The sequence below is a fragment of the Sinocyclocheilus anshuiensis genome, unplaced genomic scaffold (assembly GCF_001515605.1).
Source record: "Sinocyclocheilus anshuiensis isolate Anshui unplaced genomic scaffold, SAMN03320099.WGS_v1.1 scaffold2353, whole genome shotgun sequence".
Lineage (NCBI taxonomy): Eukaryota > Metazoa > Chordata > Actinopteri > Cypriniformes > Cyprinidae > Sinocyclocheilus > Sinocyclocheilus anshuiensis.
The window spans coordinates 573,293-587,905 of record NW_015554076.1 but is presented as its reverse complement, the minus strand read 5'-3'; the positions used below and the strand labels follow the sequence as shown (position 1 = coordinate 587,905).

The 14,613-nt window shown below is 37.7% G+C and overlaps 1 pseudogene; it reads left to right on the top strand.

The window, feature by feature from the left end:
- Window positions 1-1,617: 1,617 nt before the first annotated feature.
- LOC107668999 (uncharacterized) lies at window positions 1,618-14,408 on the top strand (annotated as a pseudogene).
- Window positions 14,409-14,613: the final 205 nt, after the last annotated feature.

Here is a 14,613-nt window from a genome sequence, read left to right as displayed (position 1 = left end):
GTGTGAGTGTGTGTTCTGGTAATCCTCATGTTTTGGGGACAAAAATCTGTTTACACAGTCATGTCATAGGGACCTCTTATGTTATGGAGAACAAAAACCAGGTCGCCATAAGGGAATCCCATTTAAATGAATGGAGGGGCTGTTCTAAAAGTGCTGGTGAAGTTTTAGCATTGTCCCATAAAAACCATGTTTTTTCTGTATCTTCTTATTGAACATACTAGTTTGATTCTGCATGTCTCCCTGTTTTCACAGTATAATTTAATTCACAGATTTTTTTTTTTCGGTAACACTTTATTTTAGGGTCTCTTAACTAGTTGCTTATTAGCATGCATATTGCTAGAATATTAGCCATTTATTAGTACTAATTAAGCACAAATTAATGCCTTATTCTACATGATCTTATTCTACAACCCTAATCCTACCCAATACCTAAATTTAACAACTACCTTACTAACTATTAATAAGCAGAAAAGCAGGAATTTATTGAGGGAAAAGTCGTAGCTAATAGTGAATAAGTGTTCCCTATTCTAAAGTGTTACCTTTGTTTCTATCAGTTTGAAATGCCACCACGAATCAGCCCCCTTAAATTATTAACCAATTATTGATGTCTTTTGTGCGTGCGTGCGTGCGTGTGTGTGTGTGTGTAATTGTCATTCTATTGGCATTTTACCTGCAAAAGTTTTTGTTGTTGTTGTTTTTTGTAGCATTTATTACCATAGACTAATTGATAATGTTTGAATCAATAGGTTTTCCTGTTATTTATTTAAACATATATTTTATGTTTTTGCTGTATTTTGCACGTGGTCTATTTGCAAAGGGCTCCTTTTGCAAAGGTGATTTTGTTGTTGAGTACAGCGGAGATATGGTAAATGATGCAGAACTGCAGAGGAGAAGTAAATGTTACCATGCATCCTGTGCTGCTTTTATGTTTGAGTTCAAGTGGAGAGGGAAAACATGGTGGTAAGAAGTCAGGTTGCACCAAAGCTACATTTCTTATGCTATACAATAGTAAATAAGACACTGATTTATGGTGATATATTGTAATACTTGTAATTATCCTTTCTTATGTTTTCATATTTTTAATTACGGATTTAAGTAGGCCAATGATTAATGTAAAATGAAGAAGTATTATTTATTTTTTTTCTTATGTCATGCAGTATCTACATCAGATCTGTCTAATGTATTTCCATGTCGTAAAATCTTGTCATTATAAATCTTGTCTTTTACAGATGACCAGCATTGCTGCTAATAGCAGAGCAGCAGGTGACTCTGATCCTTCTCTCCAGTCAGAGACTTCTGGTCAAATCAAGTCTCCTCTCAACAGGTACGTTCACGTTCATTACTGAAGATTTAAGTCTACTGTCGTTCTTCGTCATGTTTTAGTGTTTTTCGAGCATATTTTGGGGCTTGTCTTGTGTTATTATTATTATTATTATTATTATTATTATTATTATTATTATTATTATTATTATTATTATTATTATTATTATTATTATTATTATTATTATTATTATTATTATTATTATTATTATTATTTATACACTAAACCAGACAAAACGTCAGCTTCTTGATGGTTCAGTGAGTTCCTATGACTGTGGCACAACAACATCAGACAAAATGCACAGCCTTGCATCTGAAGCATCTGGAACAGGAGAAGAAACCAGTTCAAGTCAGAAAACAATAGACGGCATAGTTGTTAGTGCATACCAAAAAAAGAGATGGCGGTAGAGTGTACAACAAGAGACATTACTGCTTGCATTGCTCTAAACCTCATGCTAAGATGGCAAGGCATCTAGAAAGTTCACATGCAAATAAATCTGATGTGGCTAGAGCTCTAAGCTTTCCAAAGGGTTCAAAGGAGGGAAAAAAAATCAGCTGGATTAAATTCGCAACAGGGAAAACTATGCTCAGAATTCTGCTGTTATGGAGTCAGGAAAGGGGGGACTAGTGCCATTTAAACGACCACGTAAAAAAAGTGCAGGGAGAAGATTTCATGCATTGTGCATACTGTCAAGGACTTTTTTCAAGAAAAGTCCTGTGGCGACATATAGACTTAAAGCTCGATCAGTCCTTCCCAAACCAGGAAGAAACAGCGTTCAGTCCAAGTGTACCTACACAGGGCCTGCGCCTTCAAACATGACCAAACAACTGTGGGGAGTAATCAGTGCCATGAATCCTGACCCAATCACAGATATAATAAAAAATGACAGAGTAATTACTGAAATTGGGCAGCACTTGTTAAACAAAGGTGGGCTTTCAGCAAAGAATAAACAGTGTGTGCGGGAGAAGATGCGAGAATTGGGAAGGTTGATTCGCAATGCTAGGAGAGTCACCTCTTTAAAAACAATGGAAGATTGAGTAAATCCAAAGAAGTACATGTCAAGTATACATGTGGGTATGACAGTGAAACCAACAAATTCATGATTCCATCACTTGCAAACAAGCTTGGGAACCTATCCCTGGTTAAAAAGTAAGCAAACTCTTAAAAGCTCAGGGCTTATTCTCATATGACAAACAGCTTGTGAAGAATGCCAGTGAGTTTCAAGAAGTCCATGCGAATAATTGGAATGAGATGACCTCAGCTGTCAAGTATACATGTGGGTATGAGTCTGACAAGTTCATGATTCCATCACTTGCAAAGAAGCTTGGTAGTTCCCTGGTTAAAGTAAGCAAACTCTTAAAAGCTCAGGGCTTAATCTCAAACAACAAACAGCTTGTGAAGAATGCTAGTGAGTTTCAAGACGTCCATCAGGAAAAGTGGAATGAGATGATCTTAGCTACAGCATTGAGGAATATCAGGGAAGCAAAGTGGAATGTGCCCGCTCTCATGCCCTTTACGGAGGACAAATCTCTGCAGACACTTCACAAGCGTTATCACCAGGGCAAAGTGTGGTCAGCCAGTTCCAATTCTTCTGACTCCAAAAATGCTATGTGCCTTAGAACTCCTTGTTAAGCAGAGAGAGGCTTGTGGGGGTTTTAAAAGACAATGCCTATATGTTTGCAAGACCAGAAGCCATGACACATTTCCAAGGGTCAGACTGCCTCCGTGGCTTTGCAAAGGCATGTGGTGCAAAGTGTTCCAAATCTCTGACATCTACCAGGCTGTGAAAGCATGCCGCAACCCTTTGCTAGGAGAGTCACCTCTTTAAAAACAATGGAAGATTGAGTAAATCCAAAGAAGTACATGTCAAGTATACATGTGGGTATGACAGTGAAACCAACAAATTCATGATTCCATCACTTGCAAACAAGCTTGGGAACCTATCCCTGGTTAAAAAGTAAGCAAACTCTTAAAAGCTCAGGGCTTATTCTCATATGACAAACAGCTTGTGAAGAATGCCAGTGAGTTTCAAGAAGTCCATGCGAATAATTGGAATGAGATGACCTCAGCTACAGCATTGAGGAATATCAGGGAAGCAAAGTGGAATGTGCCCGCTCTCATGCCCTTTACGGAGGACAAATCTCTGCAGACACTTCACAAGCGTTATCACCAGGGCAAAGTGTGGTCAGCCAGTTCCAATTCTTCTGACTCCAAAAATGCTATGTGCCTTAGAACTCCTTGTTAAGCAGAGAGAGGCTTGTGGGGGTTTTAAAAGACAATGCCTATATGTTTGCAAGACCAGAAGCCATGACATATTTCCAAGGGTCAGACTGCCTCCGTGGCTTTGCAAAGGCATGTGGTGCAAAGTGTTCCAAATCTCTGACTAGGCTGTGAAAGCATGCCGCAACCCTTTCAACAGTGCTTAATATGACAGACACAGAGATAGACCAGCTGGCAAACTTTCTTGGCCATGACATAAGAATCAATCGTGAGTTCTATCGACTCCCTGAGAAGACCCTGCAGCTTGCTAAGATCAGCAAAGTTCTAATGGCTCTTCAAAAAGGAAGATTAGCTGAGTTCCATGGCATGAACTTGGATGAAATTGTGATAGATCATGATGGTATGTTGATTTTTTAAATTAATTTAATTTATTTATTTATTGTATTTCTGTATTTACCATAGGAATTCCTTTTTGCTAAATCACATTGTTAAGCTGTACTTTCTTTGACCTCCACAGAAAAAGTTCTGGAAAGCAAGGAAGACAGTGGGGAAGACAGGACCATACAGGCGGGACACTGTTCATCTACTGTTGATGGTTTGTAGTACTGTCAAAATACTACACTTTGCCTCTGTTCATAGTTTTCAGTCACATGGAAACGTGTTAGATTTTGCTGTATTTGGCTGAGCACTCATTAGGGTGGCTTGCCAATGTATTATATTACTCTAATACATAAAATAGGTAAGCCTCACCAGAGTTCTTGTGCAGAGAAAAACATATTAAAGGTTGAAGTGTAGCACAGTTCTTCATCCACGATGTTTTGTATCATCCTTTAAAGTGTCTTAACCCGTATAAGAATCTTATTTTCTCCCAAAGTTCTGTCTGTGAGGCAGAACTTTATACGTGAAGACAAAAGGGCTACAAACAATAGGTACTGTTAGGACCTCCTGCTGGAGATCCTGCAATTTACAAGAAGTACCTGATGAATGCTGTTCCTTTGTCTGTAAATGTGTAAACTAAATGGTCTATTCAATTAGAATAACATAGTTTCAGTTGATTGCATCTGAGGCACAGTCAAAATGTAAATGCATTTGACAAAAGATAACTGAAGTACACAATCTTTCAATCCCCCTTTAACTTTTCGGTAATCATGTATACAGCATGCTGAATACAGGCTCCATTACTTAAAATGACAAGATACATCTAGTTAAGTTTAGTTTAGTGAAGTTTGCATATTATTGAATGCTTAAGTCATTTGTTATTTTGATATTGTAATCTTGTGGAAGTGGAGGATGTCGTTGTGTCTTGTGGATGTTCAGGCATGTTCATCTTGGTGGCCAGTGTAGTACAGACAGTTAGTTAGTTAGTTTAACTTTATTGTCCATTCTGTTTGTCACAGAGCAGAAATTGCAAAGCTGCAAATTGCAGTGGATAGATGAACCTCTCAATTTCAGATGACAATTCCTTACACACTATGTGTTCCATAAATTTGCAGAGAACTGATGTGAGCGCAATTGGACGAAAGTCATTTACCAATTTTGCATGGGTTATTATGGGTACCAGGATGACAATAGAATTCTTCCAGGCCAATGGTACAAACCCATTACCCAGAAAATTTGAAACATCTTCGTACACATATATGTCACAGTTGTACTGCACATTCTTTCAAGACTTTCCCCTTTAATGGACCAGATGCCTTGTGCGATTTAACCTTACGAAGCACTATGACAGTCTCTCTCTCCTGTATGGGCATAGTCTGCGATTTAATCTTAGTCTCTGCTGCATTACTAACAGTAAACTCATTTAAATTACTATCAAATCTTGAATAAAAAATATTAAGATCGTTTGCAAAACAGTAAGAGTCCTCACAATGTTGAATTATTTTCTTTTGCCTACCCATTATTGTATTCAAACCCTTCCATGCATCTCTTGCATTTCCTGTTTTGAATTTCTCTTCAACATTCTCTTTATATTCCTTCGATGCGTCTTTTATCTTACGTTTAACTGCTTTATTTGACTGCTTTACTTTCTGCTGACCAGTCTGCAAGATAGCAATTTTCTTCATGTTTCAAATCTTTGTTAATCCATGACTTGTTATTTGGGTAGATTCTGACATTTTTGTTTGAACAACAGAATTTACACATAAATTGACATAGCAGGTATCATTCAACAATTCATAGTTACTACAACAATCATGATCATTAAAAAATAAGTCCCGTTCAGTACACTCAAAACAGTCTCTTAACTGCTCTATTGAGTCTCTGGACCATATCTGAACCTGCTGGATGGCAGGCTTATTCCTCTTTAATTGCTGCCTTTATTTTGGTAACAGATGGATAACATTGTGATCTGAGCATCCCAGAGGTGGATGTAACCTTGGCACATATGCACTTTCCACGTTACCGAAACATTTATCCAGAGTCTTAACCAGTCTCGTCGGACAGGTTATGTATTGCTCAAGATTTGGCAACAGCGTGGATACGTCACATTTATTGAAATCGCCAAGCAAGAAGACTGGGTCACCGGCAGAATTGCACAGCGCTCTGTTGTAACTAGCAGTTATGCATTTGGCAGCCAGAGCAAAATTTGGTCCAGGCACATAAACTAAAATAACTGTTATTTGTCTTAATTCTTGAGGCAGATAATATGGTCTGAATGAGACAGTCAGCCGTTGATAATGAGCTGAACAATGTGTTTCATGTACCGTAATATTCTTTGTCCACCTGCTGTTAATAAAAATACACAGTCCTCCTCCAATGGTTTTAGTTGAGTTGGTGCTATCATGCCAAGTGTCCCAAGTGTTGAATGCCTTTGCTCATAATCTGGTACACATTGAATCACATACAGGAGATAATGGAAATTTATCTTTCCAAGTAAAAGATTTAAAACAAATCATGTCTAACTGCCAATAAAACTGTCCCTATTTAATATTGGCAGTGGTGGAATGTTCATGTCTTCATCCTCAGCCAACAAGCTAGAGCCTAAAAACCCTAGTCCCACCATATCTGAACTATGAAAAACACTACTGCCATCTATCCCTCATGTCTAGGCAAATTCTAGATTTAATTTGTTTTTTTAAATAAAAAAATAATTTAATTATTTTTTTTTTTTTATTATATTAGTGTTATATTACAGCCCTACTGTGTTATTCCTATGTATGTCTGCACTATCATGTATGTCTGCACTACTTTCTTCTACACTGGAAGCTCCTGTCATCAAGTCAAATTCCTTGTGTGTGTAAACATACTTGGTAATAAAGCTCTTCTGATTCTGATTCTGAAATTCATGTCAATCCACTTGTCATTCCACTGCATCAGTTACCAGAAGATGCTCCCAGCTGGAGGATTTTTTATTTATTTATTTTTTTCATTTGTAAATATCCCCCTAACAAACAAAAGATTCACATTCAGGTTAACTTTCCTGCTTTCATTTCTATAAAAAAAAAAACTGTCTTATAATACTAGTTAAATTCTTTATGAGTCCTAGGTCAGAAGGCTGAATTACTTTGTTTCAAATTTGTCCCTACACAATTTACTTTAGATCTTTCCGTATCTTTCATTTGAAGGCAAACAAACATATAGTTTCATGGTTTATGCCATCTTTAAAGGGGTCCTATTATGCTTTTTCACTTTTTGAATTTTAGTCGGTGTGTAGTGTGTATGTTTGGGCATAAAAAAGATCTTCAAACTTACAAATCTCAAAGTCCACTCCAAAGGGAGATATTTCGTTTTTTTTTTTAAATCCCTTTTCAACAACTACAACGAACAGCTCGTTTGGACTACAGCATTTGTTTTCCGGATTTTGTGATATCACAAAGCGGCCCATTAGAATATCATTAAAATAATTCCCGCCTACGTAAGTGCATCAGACAAGACGACAAAGAAGAAGTGCTGCTGTAGCCTCAAGTTTTCGCAAGTTATTACACATGCACCTGAATAATTATGTAAATATATATGTTACAATTATGAAAAAGTTTTTATAATAAATTGCTGACAGTACAATACTGGACAATGATGTAATCTGCAGAATTTACACTTCCAGACAAGACTACGACAAAGAAGTGCTGCTGTAGCCTCAAGTTTTCCGAAGTTATTATTACACATGCACCTGAATAATTATGTATGTAAATATGTATGTTACAATTACGAAAACGTTTTTATAATAAATTGCTGACAGTACAATACTGGACAATGATGTAAATTGTAGAATTTACACTTCAATTACAAGACTACAGTGTTTCCCATACATTGAGTGCGGGTGTTTTTATATCACTGTATTTCTGAAGGAAACCGACTTTGGATTTCATTTTCATTTAATCTTGCATGTAGTGTCTGATAAAGCAGTGTTTTTTTGAGCGGAGTGCTGCTTTGTGTACAGCCGTTACCGGGGAAACCTTTTTATAATAAATTGCTGACAGTACAATACTGGACAATTATTTAATCTGCAGAATTTACGCTTCAATTATGAGACTACAGTGTTTCCCATACCTTGAGTGCGGGTGTTTTTATATCACTGTATTTCTGAAGGAAACCGACTGTCTTCAGAAAATTGGATGTCATTTTCATTTAATCTTGCATGTAGTGTCTGATAAAGCAGTGTTTTTTTGAGCGGAGCGCTGCTTTGTGTACAGCGTTACCGTGGAAACCTTGATCTCTACCACTCCAACAGCGCCTCCTGCTGGCAGAGAATGAGTTTGCATATATATGCCGCCTGGGAAACACTGGACTATGGTATAAATAAATTCAATTGTATAACAGGTTCACTGTAATTCATGTTATAATGTTAGAATTAAATAACAATAAAAATAATACATATGCACTTATCTGTACATAGTAAATGCAGTTATTGTTAAGCGGTTGTTGACATCCTATCTAAAATGTGATTTAGCAAAAAAAATAAACAACAATAACATTACCATTCTAATATGTCTTGCAATATCCGTGCGTGTAAAGGTTCTGCGCGATCCTCTTGTTCAATATTCTCTGGGTCTGAATCCGGCTCAAATTGATATGGCAATATTGACGCCATCCTTAACTAAATCAGAGCAGATGGAACTTGCTGCTTTGACAAGGGCCGAGGCAGTACTGAAACACCGTCTAAGCTGTTCGCCAATCACAACGCACTGGGACAGCTAACCAATCGCATCACATTTCGTTTTTCGGAAGGCGGGCCTTCATCAAACCGGGAACTAATCGAGCCGTTTGTGCCAGGATTGGGAGAAAGGTATTGTAATAATGTAAATTATGTAAAAAAATAATGCGTTTTTCGAACCACCAAGCATGAGAGCATGTTCTAGTACACCCCCAAAACAAATTCAAGACATTTTAAAAGAGCATAATAGGACCCCTTTAAACTAAAATAGAACATTTTAAAACTAAAATAGTGGTTAATGAATCAGCACCCAGTCAAGAATTCATATTTTTCTTGCAGCGATATCAGTACCAATGCTTTCTATGGCTCTTACAGTCTCTGGACGAATTAACAAAATTGTTTCATAATTCCTACCGACACAAAGAGAAAGGACCAAGCCTCTGCTTCCACAGTCTCTTTATGAATGGACCAGATTGTTTCCTTAACAATTCCTACAGACTCCAGAGAACAGGACTAAGTCTAGTATTCTTAAACAGTGCTACACCGATTATTATTGCTACACTACATACATTCATTGATCTGCTTACTTATGAGACAGTATTCTTTAAGTGTTATTTTAGAGAGCTAAGAAGTGCCACTCACCAAATTAGGACATGTGAAACAGGACCCAAATTGGGATTCCAATTGTTTCCACGAACGCAGTCTGTTGATCTTCAACATAAAAACTTTAGAATCTCCAAGACTGTTCTGTTCACTTCTTGTTGCAGTTGGTGAGTTCCCTTCTTGTCAGTCTCTCCTGGCTGGCTCGCCAAAATGTTCGATTTTGATGTATTTGGATGAGCAGTTGTTTTGGTGGATCACCAATGTATTAGATTACTCCAATACATGTAATTGTGTCTCAGGTTGAACAGTTTTATCTTTGTAGCCTGCTCAGGAAAAGTAAACTTCATGGCCACTTGGTTCTTTGTGACAGCACTTTGTTGTACTATCAGCAATATCAGTAAGTAGAAAATAAAATTAAGTAAAGATTTCCCATTCATTAGTTCAATAATATGTAGTTGAATAACTCTTACAATAATGTACACAAATGCACTCTTCATGGTTTATTGCACGTTTATGCACTAATCATTTTAGTACAACAAATAAGTTGTGTATTGTTTGCCTTCTATAGTAGGCTACATATAAAGTTTATCTTTCTGAAAATGTTTAAATAATTATGATCATTTTCCTTAGAACCAATAGCAGAGGAGAAACTTCCTCCTGCTGAGAGGAATGAAATGACAAAAGTAAACAGTCAATTTTTCAGTTGAAGTCCGTTTGTTGATTCAGTTCAGTTCAATAAGTGAGTAAAGTCCATCAATTATGGAATGAGTTTAATTAATCTATAAAACAGCTCTGGAAAAAAACAGTGATGTCATCATCAGTTTTCAGTTCTCTTCCAATACTATTTGTGCAATCGAGTCAATAATATCGTCAAATATCAAGCGTCCTCAACTAAGCAAGCCAAAACGTGACAGTGGCAGTTCTCCTCTGGCCAGAATGTTTCTGAATGCTTCATCCAGTTCCTTCTGCTTGAAGATCAGGTACATCACGCTGGCATATGGACGGAGTTCTAGTTGGCCATAGGAGCTGTGCAGAGGACTTGCCTAGTTCTCGTGGTCTTTGCTGAGGATTTGTGCCGATGGCCCTCTAGTTGACGAGGTCTTCGCAGGGGATCTGTCTCTGTGGTTCATCTAGTTGACATAGTTTCCGGCTGACCTAATTAATGCAGCCTAACAATCCTTTAATGGATTTGAATTATAGAAATATGATAGTATGTTATGTATATGCCAGGTTAAAGAGATGGTATTTTAATCTAGATTTAAACTGACAGAGTGTGTCTGCCTCCCGAACAATGCTAGGTATAGATTGTTCCAGAGTTTGGACGCTAAATAGGAAAATAATCTGCCGCCCGCAGTTGATTTTGATATTCTAAGTATTATCAAATGGTCAGAGTTTTGAGATTGCAGCACACGTGAGGGACTATAATGAGACAAGAGCTCCCTTGGGTACTGAGGAGATAAACCATTCAGGGCTGTATAAGTAATTAGCAAAAATTTAAATGTATTGACAGAACTGGGCTAGTATGGTCATACTTCCTGGTTCTAGTGAGAACTCAAACTTCAGCCAGTCCAAAATGCAGCAGTTAAAATGTGCAGGGCAAACTCCCAATAAAGCATTACAATAATCTAGCCTTTATTCCTCTAATTTAGCCCATTCCTCAATACAGAACAGCTTCAATTCTGGGATGTTGGTGGGTTTCCTCATATGAACTGCTTGCCTCAAGTCTTTCTACAGCATTTCAGTTGGATTAAGGTTTTAACATTGACTCGGCCATTCCACAACATTAACTTTGTTCTTCTTTAACCATTCTTTGGGGGAGTTACTTGTGTACTTGGGGTCATTATCTTGCTGCATGACCCACTTTCTCTTGAGATTCAGTTCATGGACAGATCTCCTGACATTTTCATTTGCAATTTGCAGGTATAATTAAGAATTCATTGTTCCATCAATGATGGCAAGCCATCCTGGCCCAGATGCAGCAAAACAGGTCCAAACCATGATACTACCACCACCATGTTTCACAGATGGGATAAGGTTCTTATGCTGGAATGCAGTGTTTTCATTTCTCCAAACATAACGCTTCTCATTTAAACCAAAAAGATCCATTTTGGTCTCATCCGTCCACAAAACATTTCTCCAACAGCACTCTGGCTTGTCCACATGATCTTTAGCTAAATGCAGATGGGCAGTGATGTTCCTTTTGGAGAGCAGTGGCTTTCTCCTTGCAAATCCTCCATGCACACCATTGTTGTTCAATGTTCTCCTGATAGAGGACTCATGAACATAAACTTCAGCCAGTGTGAGAAAGGACTTTAGTTGCTTAGAAGTTAACATGGGGTCCTTTGTGACCTCGCAGACTATTACACATCTTGCTTTCGGAGAGATCTTTGTTGGTTGTCCACTCCTGGGGAGGGTAACAGTGGCCTTGAATATCCTCTATTTATACACAATCTGTCTGACTGTGGATTTGAGTCCAAACTCGTTAGAGATGGCTTTGTAACCTTTTCCAGTCCGATTAGCAACACCAACTCTTTTTCTGAGGTCCTCAGAATTCTCCTTTGTCCATGCCATAATACACTTGCACAAGCACATTGTGAAGATCAGACTTTGATACATTCCTGTTCTTTAGTTTTTACATGTTTATTCAGTATTAACATGATCAGTGCACAATGTGCCTTCTGAAGGGAAACAGGAAATAATCATTTAACAGAAAATCTTCAAAATGTTGTGACATGAGTTTTACTTCAGGTAAACTACAGAAACAACTCCAAAGCAAGAGTGATAGTGTGTAAATGATAACTTAAATATTTCAAGTAGCTCTATGTCACGTTTATAGACCTTGTTTCTGTTTTCTGTGTTTCCCTGTTCTCCCGCCTTGTTTTGGTAATTGACCCAGTTTCTGTTCCCCCTTGATTGCCTTATTCAGTTCACCTGTGTTTAGTTAATTAGGTCTTTAGTCACTCATTTGTGTTTGTATAAAGACTCCCTGTTTAGTTCTCTTTGGCTGCATTTACACTGCAGATCTGGATGCCCAAATCAGATTTTTTGACTATATCTGATTTTTGGCTTACCCGCTTACACCTTACATGTAAAAGTGACCTGTATCCGATATATGCATTTACACTACAGGGGCTTAACTTAACGTGCCTCAATGCATTAGACAGTGATATTAATAGACCAAACTCTGCACACACTATTAATAAAGCATACTTTGTATAGCCTAATTAAGCAGATGAGTCCAGAATGTGAATGCAAAGACATTAATTTATTGACAGAACTAATATAAACATGTTTAATACAATAGGCTAGTTTCATCCTCACATCAGAATCATTCATTAGTACCAATTCTTCACAACATTGATTATATACACAGATCCGCTGTACACATCTGCGGGTACAAGTTGGTGGATCTGGGTTGTAATTTGTCCTTGTATAGTTTTTTTTTCCTCATTAAAACCAAATTAGTTCATCAGTGGTTGTATACCAAGAGCAAGGATATGTTTGTCTGCATTTTATTTTGTGATTTCACCTGAACGAATAGAGAGTCTCCACAAGAGTTAGCAATGGATTGAAGCGCTCGTCTGAGACGGCGGCAATGAGAACTCGGCAAGATCTCAAAAGCAACACATTTCAGTGCCAGATCGCCTCATATTTAACACAAACGAAAAACATTAATGCTCTGATAGTCAACTAGAGATGTTTAATTGGTAATAGATATATCTCTACTGCGAGATGTTTCAAAAACATTTGACATCCAACTCGCATTAACGGGAATATCCGATATGTCCGCTTACACAGCAGGCACAAATGCACGTCTCCGATTCATATCAGATTTATTTCCACATATGAATGAGGCTTGAAACCGATCTGAGAATATTGGAATCCATGTGCTTTTTTTCCTGCTTACACGTTCATGGGCCATATCCGATCTGTGCCATATGCGAGGAAAAAAATCAGAATTGGGTCACTTGAACCATGCAGTGTAAATGCAGCCTTAGTTGCTGGTTATTAATGTTGGATATGCTTTGCTTTAATGTTGCTTTTGGTCTCTGATTTCCAATGGATGTATGTTTAAAAACCTTTTTGATCCGTATTCCTCGTCGTGCGCCTTGTATCACTGCTACTCCAGTGTGACACTTTACTGTCATATAAAATAATTACCAAAGCTATAATTTTTTGTTCTTTCTAGATAGTATAACTAGATAATGTATGTGATGAATCCAAAAATGTTGTTACCGTTGTTGCTTCCTGAAAGTTTAGTTTGAAAATATTTTCATGAATGTAAAAAAGCCCAAAACAATGATCATATTTATTTATTTATTTATTTATTTATACACAATATGAAGTTGGTGGTATGTTGGTGGTATAGTGGTGGTATAGTTGGTGGTAAGTTGGTGGTATAGTGGTGAGCATAGCTGCCTTCCAAGCAGTTGACCCGGGTTCGATTCCGGGCCAAAGCATTTCCTTTTGAGGGGAAGTCGTGGCCTAATGGTTAGAGAGTCGGACTCGTAACCCAAAGGTTGCGGGTTCGAGTCTCGTACTGGCAGGGATTGTAGGTGGGGGGAGTGAATGTACAGCGCTCTCTCCCACCTTCAATACCATGACTGAGGTGCCCTTGAGCAAGGCACCGAACCCCCAACTGCTCCCCGGGCGCCGCAGCATAAATGGCTGCCCACTGCTCCGGGTGTGTGTTCACGGTGTGTGTGTGTTCACTGCTGTGTGTGTGCACTTAGGATGGGATAAATGCAGAGCACTAATTCCTAGTATGGGTCACCATACTTGGCCACATGTCACATCACTTTCACTTTCAATATGAAGAAATTGATCTTAGTTATCTTTACCTTTTTCCATCATTTCAGTCCAAGGGACAATGTAGAAATCCTTTAACTTTATTTTTACTTATTTCTTTTTATAATTGTTATTTTATTTTTTTATTTTTTCTGATCACTTTAAGGTAAAACTACGCAGAAGAAAAAGCCCTGGCAGCAGGCAGAGGTGCAGGCGGTGGAAAGCATGAAGCGATTCATCACATCTTGTACTGTACCAGCAAAGAGCGACTGTGAGAAGTGTTTAAAGGATGAACCACAAGCTCTAATGAACCGAGATTGGAAGAACCTGAAATTCTTCATATATAACCACATTACAGCCTATAAAAAGAGTTTGCAGTGCAAATAATGTGAAGATCACCAACTCCCTAGTATGGCAGTTTTTTCTTTACAAGAGCCCTTTTTCCTCCGTACCATGCACTTTTGGGGTAGGTGATTTTTTTTTTTTTTATAAGTTTCTTTACTTTTTTTTTTTTAAATATGCTTTTTTTTAGTATAAAGGTATAAAAAAATAAAAGTAGTTTGATTTGGGGTTCGTTCAACTTCATTTGTTA